This window comes from Neocloeon triangulifer, unplaced genomic scaffold, assembly GCF_031216515.1.
Source record: "Neocloeon triangulifer isolate White Clay Creek 2 clone unplaced genomic scaffold, ASM3121651v1 ptg000022l, whole genome shotgun sequence".
NCBI classification, from domain to species: domain Eukaryota; kingdom Metazoa; phylum Arthropoda; class Insecta; order Ephemeroptera; family Baetidae; genus Neocloeon; species Neocloeon triangulifer.
In genome coordinates, this window is record NW_026775562.1 from 6,447,952 (window position 1) to 6,462,001 (window position 14,050).

Genomic DNA, 14,050 nt, shown 5'->3' on the forward strand with positions numbered 1-14,050 from the left:
CTGATTAACATGGACGCGAAATTATGACAGGACACACTAATCAAAGTCTCATTTCGGTTGTGATCCATCTTGCGGTGCTCCACAGGTCTCGCGGGAAAACGAGAAAGATTGTGTACGTGTGTCGATAAAAATTGGATGCAAATGCCGGCCGGGGTCAGCAGTTGATTTTCGAGTTTCACCGAATGAAAAATCTGCCTCTCAGCGCGGAGCTGTCATTTATACACGCAGCGACACAATGCGCGCGCGAGAACGCGAAAGATGAATTTGTAAGTCGGTCGACTCGCCATCATTTATTATATCAAAAGCTGCTTCAAAATGTATATACACAATAATAAATATACAAATTTGATTATTACCTCTCTGAGTGTATATTTGGCGTGCTGCGCATTAAAAGGCGAATCTATCAATCACTGCGCGAGGAAAAACCAAAATCTCTCATCAATATATTAAATCCGTACAGACAAGCGCGCATATACATATGTGATATCTGAATAATTCCGATCCAACCACCCGCCGGAGAAAAGTATCCGTCTTTATGAAAGACATAATTTATCATGCAGAGCATCTTTCTTTCTTTCTTGATCTCGCTCGGCCCAGCGCACATTTAATGAATTAGTCAAATTCCTGATTCACACGCAGCGCGCGAGAAGAGCTGCACGCACGCTGCTTCTTTTTACATCTGTTAATTTCCCACCGCTGATGCTTAATTAGATCTCACTTTTCTTCTCTATAAGTGTTGAGTGTGTGTGTCTTGTCTTTCTCCGACACGTTTACTCACGCTCGTCGATAATGATCGACTTTGATGATTAATCGGATCAGGCTCCGTCCACACCTCCGAAGTTTGAAAACGTATTCGAATATAAATCAAAAGGGGGGCATTGTAAATGTCTATACGACTGCAGTTTAAGACTGGAATTTCATCAGTAGAGGAACTACACTAAAATTAGTTTTTTTTCCAAGGAATTCAAAAACAGAACTTCTCGTGTAGTTAAAGAAATATAATGGAGACATGATACGTGGTGGATTAATATAACATTTGCAATATCTTTTATAATTTGAGAATTCATCAACGCCAATTGGTAGTTTTTATGTTAATGTAAAATTATAATTCCTATTATAAAATAATTTGTATCAAAATAAATCTTAGAAAACAGAGGCGCCCTACCATTATTGGCAGAAATGTTGTCACCTGTTATTATATGGACAAGACTGGACAATTTGGATTTATATGCTTTTTATCTTTCAAAATATAACGTCTAGGAAAATATTTTGTTTCGAAAAAGATTAATCAGTGGAAAAGCAATACAAACCAAATGATACTGCATACGAAGAAAGAGCATTATTATTTCATAAAGAAATAAAATTACTCTCCTTAACTTTCAAATTCGGGCGCATACACGGTGTTTTCAATAAATTTTGAATTGATTTATTATGGGATTTTTGGTTCGGTTCAACGCTACCTATCGGCTGAACTTAAAAACTCGTGGTTCTCTCACTTGAGCGAGCTCTGTGGCTGAATTTGGAAGAAACAAATTCCTTCTGGAGACTTGCTGTCCTAATAAACCTGATACGTAAAGTACCAAAAAGGAATAAAACCTGATGACGAACTCCTGTCTCAGGACTCAGGACTTACGACTTTATAAGTGAAAAATAAACAAGAATAGGTAAAATTATAGTTTCTGATTCTACATTTGATTACGGCTGAGACCCTGTTTAAAAAAAATAATGAAAGAAATAATTTCCGCGGGCAATTTTTCCAACCACTTCCCTTCATAACAGCATTTTTGATAAGAAATAAATCTCCATCGCTCAATTTTTGGCATGATTTTTAAAAACTTTTAATGAAATAAATTCTTGTTTTTAATTTATATGAAATAGAAAGTAAAATATTGAATAAAAAAAAAATCATTTTTTTGCCCATTTTTGTTAGGTATGCTTCAGTATGTTTTTTAGAAGACACACCATGAATGTGTTTAATATGTCTCTTTTCAAATGTATTTTCAGCTTTTTCTGTACTTTTATGTATAGTTTTTTTTGCTGTATTCATGACTCATGACTGTATCGAATGGAGAATAAATAATAATTATTATTATCAAAGTTGATAATCTGATATGCAACTTGCACTACCCTTGGGTGCTACCAAAACTTGCCTAAACTTACAGGTTAGTTCTAATAAAAAAAAAATGCACGTGATGCAGGTAAAAAATCTTCCTCTGTATATTCAGTGTGTAGATATTTTGCTCCTACTTAAAATTCCTCGAAAAATATTCAAATTGCACAGTTCAAATTTAAATATAAAATTGGGCTAAAATGATCCACCATTTTTGTTGGAAACTTTTTTTATAATTTTATAATTATTTGTTATTATTTAATATTATTTTAAAATAGAAATAAATAAGGCACATTTCCATTTATTTTAAATTTTTAAAACCTTAAAATCCACATTTTTTTAAATTTAAATTATAAATTGAAATGAGGTGAAAATTCAAAATTCATGCAATCAATATTATATGATTTTAATTTGAACACAAAAATTCCATTTATGCTGCGTTTTTCATTACAATCTTATTGTTAATATTTATTCTTCCATTGGTCTTAATCATGAAAAAATGTTGAATGAAGTTCATACTGGCGGTGAATAAATTTCCCACTTGCACCATACCTGCCGATGTGCAGTATTTTCATTCACACGTACAGGTCGTTCCCAGTGAGTGCAATTCTAGGAGGCTGAATGGCCGGTCGTTGCAGGTTCGATAGATGAATTGCTGTTGCATGCGCCAGGCGAAATAAGATTAATCTGTGCGTTCTTAGAGGTTAATTAGCCAGGCTCCTTGTTGAGTCGGCCGGGTTGTTTGTGCATGTGCAGCAGTGATGCAACACTGACACGACAACCGTGCTGCATAATGTAAGCAGTTTGTCGCCCGTGTATTTATAATTAACGGCCCAATTAAAGAGCGCACCGAGAGCGCGCACACATGCATTTTAAAAAAGCAGAGAATTTCTGGGAAAAATAACACGCTGTATAGCAACGAGGATCTTCGAATTCAAGATAAAAAGCAAGAAAATAGTCCATTTTTAGAAACAAGAGAAATTAAATTCGCTGGAAATTTTTTCTTCAGATAGGTCAAGTTGAGTTGGATTTTATGGAAAGCGTTAAACAGAAATTTTAGATCTCCTTCTGTTTGTAAAAAAAGGTTGGGTAAAATTGTGAAATTGAATATTTTTCTGAATTGATTTCTTTCAATATTTGTTTTTCTTTGAAGAAATTTTGGCTGCAGAGATCAGATTGGTCACTTTGTTATAATTAAAACAAAAATTCATTTTTCATATAAAACTAACAAAATTGGTCATTCTTGCCCCTCTTTTGTGACTACAGCAAATCAAGTAGCATAAATGAGACACCAAAGAACAGAAAAATTCAAATTTCCACTAAAAAATGCGCACAAAATGATATTTTTTTGTAATTTAAATTTTAATTTTGTATAAATAATTGATGTTTAAAAATCAACGTAGGCTCAAATTCCAAAATTTAAAAATCCTAATAGGATAATTTCGATGTCTCAGCACAAAGGTGTGTTTGATATCTTTAATTCATTTACGAGCTGCAAAATTTTATATATATATATATTTTTTAATGCGGCGCGAAAACCGAGTTTGAAAGATGAATCGACGGAGATAAATATAAATTAAGGGCGGATGGGATTAAGTATATTTTCTCGCCAAATAATTGACTCGAAAAGAGCTGTGCTGGCGCGCGCGTTATGCTATTAATTACGTTATAGCTGTCTAATTATTGGGTATAACCGCTGCATGCAACGTGCAATAATAAAAGGACCGCCTTGTAATTACACCGGCCGTGTGTGTGTGAATGTTTGATGTGTGTGTGTGTGTGTGCTCGAAAATATTTTCATATGATATTTTGATATTAAAGCGCAATCATTATGAGCGCGTGGTATTATTTTTCATTCCAACGGCGCACGCGGCTCTCACAAAACTTTACACAAAAGAGAGGCGCTTTTCTCTCTGCTTCAAAGGGTCATTCAAAACTCTCCGAGGAGGATGATTGCTTAATATGCTTCAATTTTTCACACACCATAGTAATTAAATACACCTTTTTCTTGCCTGGAAACATTAGCCTTTTAGTCATGCAATATGGATCGCCGGCGCTGACCCGGATTCGATTTTTTTCCATCTTTTTTGCTTCGAAACCAAATGCGAAATTTCGGCTGGCAGCCAACATTTATACAAATGACGGCGATTAAAATGAAGATTTAATTGTTTTTTAATTTCTATTTGTACTGGTAAAAAGCGACAAAAAAATTTAATTCGCTGGGAATGTTTTTGGCACTTTTTTATTTATTAAAGCCGCGTTAGATTTTATAGAGTTGGTAAAAAAATTACATGGCTCTTATGTAGAAGATGATAAGTGAGCGATTAAAAATAAATTCAGCAAAAGTTCACACCGGCAAAGTAGTGATATTTTTTTTTCATACAACATTTTGAATATTAAAAATAATAGAGCGGAAGTTAGAATCGCCAAGGGATGCGTGATTTTGCCCTTGAATCCACTCTTTTTGCTTATAATTTTTGTCGGTTTATAAATTAGCATCGATTTCCAAGTAAATGTCTTCCTTTGTTCGGTTGAAAACACCCCTTTTTTTAAATTATAGAAATTCTATTTTATGACTTCTTCGAAAGTTTTTAAGCAATTTTTATTTCAAATTCTTCCTCTTCGTATTTTTCCTGAATGATTTTAACACTTTTTGGGTTGTAATTTTCAATGGATGTGGATTATAAAGTTAAATTGCATCAAACTCGAATGAAATTCTCATATTTTTTTTATTTTAATGACAAAACAATATGGAAAATTTAAACAGCGCGTCGCCGTCAATTGCACGCTAATGGCGCAACCTTTGATTTTTGGCGGCTCATCGTTTTCTTTGTGGCTCTGCGGCGCTCGCTCGCGGCTGACTGGACCAAATTATACACTTTTTTCTTTTTAATTGAAGACGAGCAGAAGTGCAGAATCATTGAAGCAACATTGTGCGTCTATTGTTACACTGTATTAATTGTGTTTGGCCTCGGAAGAATTAAACCAAAGAAGATCGAGGTAGTTCCTGCTCGCATAAGGTCCGCGCGCCGCAGACCATTTTCCTAATAATAAAAACGAACACAACGGATATTTTTCTCTTTCACCTCTAATCCCTATCTTAAAATTCCCTGTGCGTCTTAAGCATGGCAATTTTTAGGCATTATGCTCGCTCTAAATCCCGTCTGATGTTTCCTTTTTCGAGCCGCGACCAGCACGGCTATTAATAATAACGATTCCAGAAGCGACACACGAGAAAAATTACCATAACTTATACCGAACACATCGGGACAGACTTTTCTTGTTTGAATTTGTTTGCCAGTGCGCGCTTGTAACACCTCGAATTCATAACTGACCGCTCAGCCTAATCCTAATTAATTATTTCGCTAATACTTTGTGTGTCCAGCACCACTTCATGCGTGAAATGCATTCTCGACTTTTAATACGGCCTCGCCAGCAGCGGCGGCGGTTTGACAAAATATGTCTACTACTGTTGAATATATTAATCAAAAATTGCGATTTTTCATCGAAGTGAAGGGAAAATTCAATTTGAATTTTAGCAAAACCTAAATATTATTATATTCAGTTTTTGAACTTTATATACCAGTTGCTGACATGTTATATTTTCTACTTAAAATCCACTGGTAACTGTAAGAAAAAGAATCCCAAATACCAAACAAAAGAAAGTAAACTGCATTATATGAAAAAAATCCTAATAGACTTTTGGAAATTTTCGGCAAAACTGATTGAATTCAAATCAACTAATAAAAAAAAGGTTTCAAATTTTTACAAAATAATATAATTTGGCATCTATCAAAAATAAATACTACCAAATTAAAAAAAAAAATATGCAATTAAAAAGAGAAATTGGTTATAAAAAGAAAGCTGAATGGAAAATTGTCTTTTCTTCAATAAAACTTAGCTTGATTTATTATTTTTCCCTGATTTAATTTTGTTATTAATTGAAAAATAAATCAAAATGATTTTTCTATTGTTTAATTCCATCTTCAATTTAGTAAAATTGGTGAAATTTTGTAACATCTGAATTTTGAAGAGGATGGTACCACCTTAGGGCAGCATTATCCTCCACAGAAACTGATAGTTTAGGCCATAAGGATCATTTTGATAACCAGAAAATTGGGGGTCACCCCATAAATTTTTGAGAAAAACGCGTTTGAATTTAACATGGTTCGCTTATGGACAATTTTTATGAAAATCATTCAATTCCATTTTAAGTAAACAAAACTAACTTTGGCAAAGGTGTGTGACCCACCAACATGCTCCTCGATAACCCTGCTACAGATTTGGCACCAGAAAATTGGGGGTCACCCCATAAAATTTTGAGAAAAGTTTAATTGAATGTTAAAAACCGTGTTTTTTTGCATTTTTCTCGTTTCGGAGAAAATCATTACAATTTTAGAGCGCTTAGAATTTATTGATTTCTAAAATCAAATATCATGAGAGTTCATAATTTGGTTCGTAAAATTCTCAAGTAATGAAAATTTTTCATATTTTTCAAAATCCAGTATGGCTGCCGGAGAAACATAAGGGTTTATTAAAACTGCTGCCAAATTAATTTGGGTGAAGATTTTTTAATTTCCTTGAGAGGAAGTTTGAGTTAATGAACCAAGGTATCTTTTCTCAATGGTCAGCAAGTTTCTAGGTCAAAGGTCATTTACCCTGGCCAAAGGTCAAAATATAAAGTTTTATGCCCCTTGAAAATAGGCAATCTGACAAAAAATCCAAGATAGCCATTAGATGCGCCTTGTCATTTTGCATCCGAATACAAATTTTTAAAATGTTTGAACAAGCCGTTTAGAAAATATTATTGAGTTATAAACATGGTCCGAATGACTGAAATTATTCCGTTCGGATGAGTTAAAAATTAGAAAATGATGCTTTTTTAATCATATTTGAAACAAATTGAGTATGTTTTATTGTATTCCATTAAAATTTGAAGGATTTGAAAAACATTTTGTAGAAGGTTTCATCTGACTAGGATTTGCTGGTTTTTGGGAGTGGCCGGTCTTGTAGACGGTCCTGGCCGGCGCTCTCATTGTAATGCCATTTATTCCTTTGTCCATTCTTCTCTCTCAATGTGAATACAAACACCTACGCCCGGCCGGTCTCGTCTCTTCATGTTTATGTTTTCGAAAATAAAAAGTCGCTTGTCCAAACTGTGTTGCAGCGATCGGGCGAGCAACAAAAAGCAGTCTGTCAAGCGGCGAACAATCGATTTTTAATTACTAGCCATCACGTGTCATTACCTTGCCTATTTTTGTTTTCCACCTCTCGCTCATTACCAATATTTACCAGCCGGGTTAAATAATGTAACAATGAGTGAAAATGACGCGACCTCTCTGTCTCTCTCTATTTATACGTCTCGGCGCGCAGGTGCATTATTTTTTGTTCGTTTCAAAATTCTTGTATTCATGCGGTGATTGAGCGCACAATGGTTCAAATTTTTCTGACGCCGCTTGTGTGCAGAATGGGGCTCTTTATCGCGCGCCATAAACAATAGTTTGTTATTATCTTTCACCGTCTTTTTGATCTGGGTAAATAATGCATAAGATGTGCTCTCGCCGGCGCTTAATTGGCGTTTTGTAATTCACACTTTGAGGCCGCGCGCGTTAAAAGCTTTTTATGCGAGAACAACGTGTACGTTCAGAACACCAAGGAAGACATTGCAGAGTCAATGCGATGCAATTAGACATTGTGAGATGCACGAAACTGAGCAAGAAAAGAAAATAATATCAATTAAAACTGTCTTTATATATTTGCATTGTTTAATTTGGACCATTCAAGTTATTCTTTTTAATTATAAATTCATGCAAGCCTAAAGAATTTCAGAGTTTAAAAGAATTAAATTCTCCATAATTTTTAGAAATAATAAACAAATAAATAAAAATGAGAAATTTATTCAATTAAGTACACGAGCTTTTTGGTCTGTTTGTAAGTATAAAACTAAATATAATTAACTTCGAATTGCTTTGCCTTTTGAAAAATAAAATTTGTCATAAATTTTTGAATTTTAAACAAGAACAAAAGTAAATAGTAATATTAATAATTGTGTTCAACTTTTACAAATTTTGAATATCTGAAAATGAGTCAAGACTTTGTCAATTTGAGACAATTTTTTTTTTCAAAAAGGCAAAACATAGTAGTAATTCCAAGTTAATTATTCTTTAAAACAGACCAAAAAGCTCATATGCTTAATTGAATAAATTATTCATTTATTTATTTATTTATTATGACGTAAAATTATGGAGAATTGCACTTCTCTTAAACTTTGAAAATTCTTAAGGCTTATATGACGAAGAAGTAATTACAAGTCCGGCCAAGTTATCGGCCGGTGCTTATGCGACTAAAGCGCAAATGATCAAAAAGTTTGACGTTTCCTCCTGACAAACTTTTTGGCTCATCCTTTGAAACTGTTTATTTATCAAAATTAGCACTCTACAAGTTTGGTTACATTATTGGCTGACCCTAAAGAACATTAATTTTTTGTTTTTTTACAAGAGGAGCGGATCTCAGATTTAAGGGCTTGCAACCGTTTGTGACACAAATTTTTTAGCCATTCATTTCCATATGATATGAGAGTGGCTCAGTCATTATCAGTCATTTTCCAGTAATTATTTAATTTTGAAGACTAACAAAATTAATAAATATGTATAAGATCGGTTTCATCAGTTAAAAATTTAAATATTATCGGAAATTTTACACCAAAATCACAAAACCAAAAATTAAAATAATAATTTTAAAACGTAAAGACGTTTTATACTGTCGCTTCTTAGTTTTAATTAGACTAATAATATGCGCAAATTTTATGATATTTCTTACATTTTATTAATTTTGTAATATTCACAGAGCACAGAGATTGATCCCAAATTACTTAGTAATTTTTATGATTTTTTTTTTCCCGAAAAAAGGAATGTTGAGATTATTTTAATTTTTTGAGACCTTTGTTAACTTTAAGCGTGTTTAAAAAAATCTCGACCTATATCAGTGCATTAGATTAAAATCAATGAAATAAATGACATCCAATTAGAGGGACAATATTTTATATTTGCTTTGCTCAGCCCGCCTATGAGGAGGCCCTGAAGGTGTCTGTGGCATCATCAAGATTATCTGAAAGGTTTCTAGGCCGCGCGCAGACCCCTAAAGAGCGTCGGAATAATATTTAAGGCACAGTTGATACATTTTTCATTTTGATGGTCACTTTTATGCGTTTTTGCACGACCGAACCGTCGCTTGAGTCAAAAGAATTATATCCGTCCGGCGACGTGTGTGTCTTCCCATGATTTTCTTTCTGCCAACAAAGAAAGCTGCGAAAAGGAAAAAAAAAATCCGCCGACCTTGTGGCCAATTAACGCAGCGTCTTTTCCATTTAAATTCCGGCACTGCCAGTGTGGAGATATTGTGTTTTAAATAATAATCTGGCTTGATTTGTGTGTTGCAAATAATAATAATAAAGTACCAAGTGTGTGTGCTTCTTTCTCATGACATCACTCTCTCGACTCTCGCGTATAAAAATTAATTACTCGGCCGAGCTGTCCATTTTTCCGCGTGCTGTTGAAATTTCGCACAGTAAAATTAATTGTTTCGCCTCGAGATCCGTCCGTACTTCTTCTTAATTTCGGACCATATAGATTATTTATTGCTCGGTGCCGCGGCCGCTAATAACACACACGCTACAAATTAGTCCCTTGTGTGTATATTTTTTTTATTATAACGTGGCTATTGAAAAATATATATAAATAAATTTATTCAGAAAATAGTTCTCACGGATGGATATTTAATTGATTAATTCTTATTCGGCGGAATGTTGTCCGGATTGGGAGAAAGAAAAGAGGCATCTGGAGTGATAAAAAGGCGATTTCCATTAACTGGGGCCGCGGCGAGTTCGCCTCGGTGACCTCTGGAGCGCGGTCAAAGGTGCGGGATCAAGCTGGCGCGCGGAATGGGAATTTTTCTATAATTAAAATAATTTTCCTTTTCTGTATCAAAAAGCTCTCTTCCAATTTCGGTACGCGGTGCCGTGAAAATTTAGCCAGTTATGTTGCTCAATAATTAGCAAATCGTGCTTGCATCTCGGATCCAAAAAGATGAATAGATATTGGATGATTTAGTTCTGTTATTAAATTACGAGGGGGAAAATTTATATGGAAGATTTTCAATTAATATTGAATAAATATTATGTTATAATTTAATAGATATCAAAATTGTTAAATCCTGGTTCTATTTTCTTCAGCAAAGGGTTTTTTGAAAACCCGTTTCTAAATTTCAAAGAATTTTGCTAATAAAAATGACTATTTTGACGCTCTTGTCAGCCTCACGATTTTAACTTAAATGAAAACCTTTTTGTTTTTAATTTGCAGCACAAATAAAAATAAAAATAGACATAATTATTGAAACAAAAAATTATGCAGTAAATCCTTAACACCAAAAGATATCAAAATCTGACCTTCCCCTACCCCAACCAAATCCACATCCTTTCTTAATCTTTTTTCTCTCTTTTAGTTTTCAGCTTTGTTTGTCATCATCGCGTGGACCAAAATAAAGTATATGCCAGTAAAAAATGATGATTTTTTAAATAAAGTTGAACCCAAAAATAAAAATAAAAAAATTCATTGGGTGGTGCCATCTGTACCACCAACAAAGGGCACAGGCCGACAAGACTTTGTCTTGGCCTGACCCTAAAAAAAAAAAAAAAAAAAAAAAAAAAAAAAAAAAATTAAAATTTAATTAAATCAGTTAAATAGTTATTTATTAAATTCCCATATAATCAAGAAACTGTGTTTTTTCCCCATTTCTTTCTGATAAATCAACATCTGAATAAATGAATGATAAATAGATTTCTCCATCAAAGGATTGACTCTGATTTATGCGATTGATGCATAATAGTGAGATGAGCTAGTGGGAGCGAGCGAGTTACAAATATGCGAAGAAAGTTCCGTTTTTTCCTCTGCAAACGCGCGGCGCGGGTACGGCACAGCAAAAGTTAATAACGGAGAAATTCCAGAGCAAAAGTGTAAATATATAAAAAGCCGTGAGAGAATGAGTGTGGAAATGGAGCAGAGGAGGATGTTGGCAGGGTGCTGTTTTTAATGATGATCAAATCAATTAACACACTTTTTTATTTGTGCGTGAGTGGACAGTGTGTCTTCTTGTGCGCGCGCTTTTACTGCTGTTTGCTTTATCGTCTCATTCCGTGTGTGCGCGCGGGGAACGCGAGGTGCTAATTGCACATCTCTGCGCTGCCGCGCTGAAAGTCGGATAATGTTATTTATTCAGATGCTGCTCTTCTTGTTCAACGCTCGAATAATAACTAAAAGGGAACGGCAGCGCCGCGCCTTTTAATTAACACGTTGCGCGCAGCACTTTAATTTTATCCACACATTTCCCAGCACGACCCTTCCGCTGCCACTTTTTGCTGCTCCATTTCAAGACGTAATTTCGTGAATAATATCAGCGCAAACGTTGTGGCCTTTTTAGTTTTCAAAATTTCATTATTTTGTATTAATTTTTCTGATTTTTACTTGCGTTGCAGATCGTGACAGAAACTGGCAGAGATAATTTGGAAACAAATTTGAAATGAATGCAAGATCTGCATCTTTTTTTATTCCTTTGTTTTTATTTTGTCATATAAAGTGAGATATTATCTAATTATTGCACTAAATTTACATTTACATTGTTTGTTAAACGTGAATTAATGCAGATATTGCCTTCCCTGTAATGCTTCTGAGAATAACTTTTGATAGCCTAAAAGTTTTATCAAATTATGCGAAAAAAAATTAAATGAACTTTACTGCAGTACTTAAATTTTCCGAATTTTCTCTTCTTTAAAAAAAATAATAATAATAATAAAAAAATGTGCGATTTATTTTACAGTTTACACATCTAAAAAAGTTGCAAGTTCACAACTCAATTTTTATATAAAAAGAAAATGACCTGTCATTTGCTACAAATTTCACCGATTTTCTTGCATAAAAGGTAAATAACAAAAGCTGTAAAAAATAAAATTGAATAGATTTCTCCCAGGCTGCAGTTAACCTATTTGCCGAATGGCTCGGAATTCCACAAATAAGCCGCCTTGATTGATACACACACAGGCCACAATCTGTTAGGCCATTAGCTTTTGTGATGGAAAATCGGCATCGCGGGCAAATTGTGATTTTGCGCTTTTTTCATTGTTGCCTTTGTTCCATTGAAGACGAGGAGCGCTTATTGGATTTTACGTGCTCCAAAAAAGGATTGCCATTCTTGAATACGAAGCTGCAGGAGCAGTTGTTGGTAATTGCTAGACACGCTCGCTCGCTACTCTTTTTGCTCTATCCCGCGCGCACTGCTCTCTTATAATGAGCGAACGAGTCAACGGACGAGGCGGCGCGTTATTGTGTACATGCGGAAAAAAAGTCCGAAGCGGATCCAATCGCTAAACCCGTCATAAGTGTCTGCGATTCTATTTTCCCGCACAAAGCCCTTTCAATTCAATTTATGCAACTTGCGTGTTAAGTGCTTCAAATTACGAATATCAATTTTTTTTGTCATGCGTGCTTGTTCGAATTAAAATGCGGGGATGCGAGAACAACTTTTGTGACTGAACAAACATGTGGTAAAAATGCGATTGTGACAGCTTAGAGGTGAGAACAACATAAAAATTTTCAAAGGCGTAAATATAATTGTACTGGGTGGTTAAGTTTCTATAAAATATAATATTGTACATAAAAATCCTAGATTTATTCTTTAAAGAAAAATGTCTTAGTAATTTATTGAGTACTCACTTAATTAAAAAATTGAATTATTATTGAAACCTTAGATAGACCGCAATCTTTTTAAATTTGAATTTATTCATAAAATAGATTTCAGTTCAATTTAAATGGTATTTTTTCATGCCGTGTCCATTCTCAGCATAAATAAACATGCATGATCAAATTTCAAGTGAGAGCGGAAGGTTAAGTGAATTGAATTTGAATTTAAAAGGGAAAAATTGCCATCCTACGTTACAAAGGATGTAGTATCGATTTTTAAGCATAAATTTATCCATTGATATAAAATTAAAACAAATTTTTTCCCGTATTTGCAATAATTGCTATTTTTAAATTAAATCAAATTTAATGCGGAGTAAGAATAAAATGAATAAACTGGACATATTAAAAAAGGTCAAATTTATTCACAAAGCGTATACAAAATAATCTCCAGAGTTAATCAAAGTCTTATTTGGCCATTTTTAAATGAAAAAAAGTTTATGAAGCCCTTCTTTAATCATGTCATAAAAAATACGATTCCTAATTTTTCAAATGAAAGCCTCCCGAAGCAACTTGTAAGGGTCAGGACGTGAGATGTAAGTTGTAATCCATTTCATATTTTCCTCCTGCTAAGGGCACCTTGCATTGAATTCGGACCGTATAGTACAATATGAATACATTCACGCTGGTCGTTATTATAAGTGGAAGCGACGCACAGCGTGATTTTCTCCCGATTTTCAACCGCAATCGTCGTCCATTATAAATCACGACGCGCGAGAGAAATATATTTATTTTGAATACGTTCAAGTATGCAGCACGTGATATACATTCGGTTCGAAACGCCAGAGCTGATTAATCGCCGGGGCAAATCTCATCTTCTCGTCTGACGGAAATGTATTTATTTTCGCCTAATTGTAAGTGCTGAGCGATCGAGGCTCTTAAAAGAAAAGGAGGTGTGCGCGCGCGTCATTTTTCTTGAGCCCGGCCGGCCGCGGCCCGGCCATGATTGCAGCGATTAATAATTTTCGTCCCGACCAAATTGAAATATCACAAACGGTCTTGTTTTGGGGTTCACGGTCCAACTATATAATGGACAGCAAACTTATCTAGACACGGAGCAGAACAAATTCTAAAACGGAGCACACATCATTTTAACACAGACTTTGCTTTATTCATTATTTGTTTTCAAGATTTAAATGTTTAGATCGAGCTA

At 34.3% G+C, this 14,050-nt stretch overlaps 1 long non-coding RNA gene across 1 annotated transcript in view; it reads right to left on the reverse strand.

The window, feature by feature from the left end:
* LOC132204739 (uncharacterized) overlaps positions 1–14,050 on the reverse strand; it is a 34,571-nt gene that overhangs the window by 19,434 nt on the left and 1,087 nt on the right. The gene's annotated exons all lie outside the window — the stretch shown is intronic.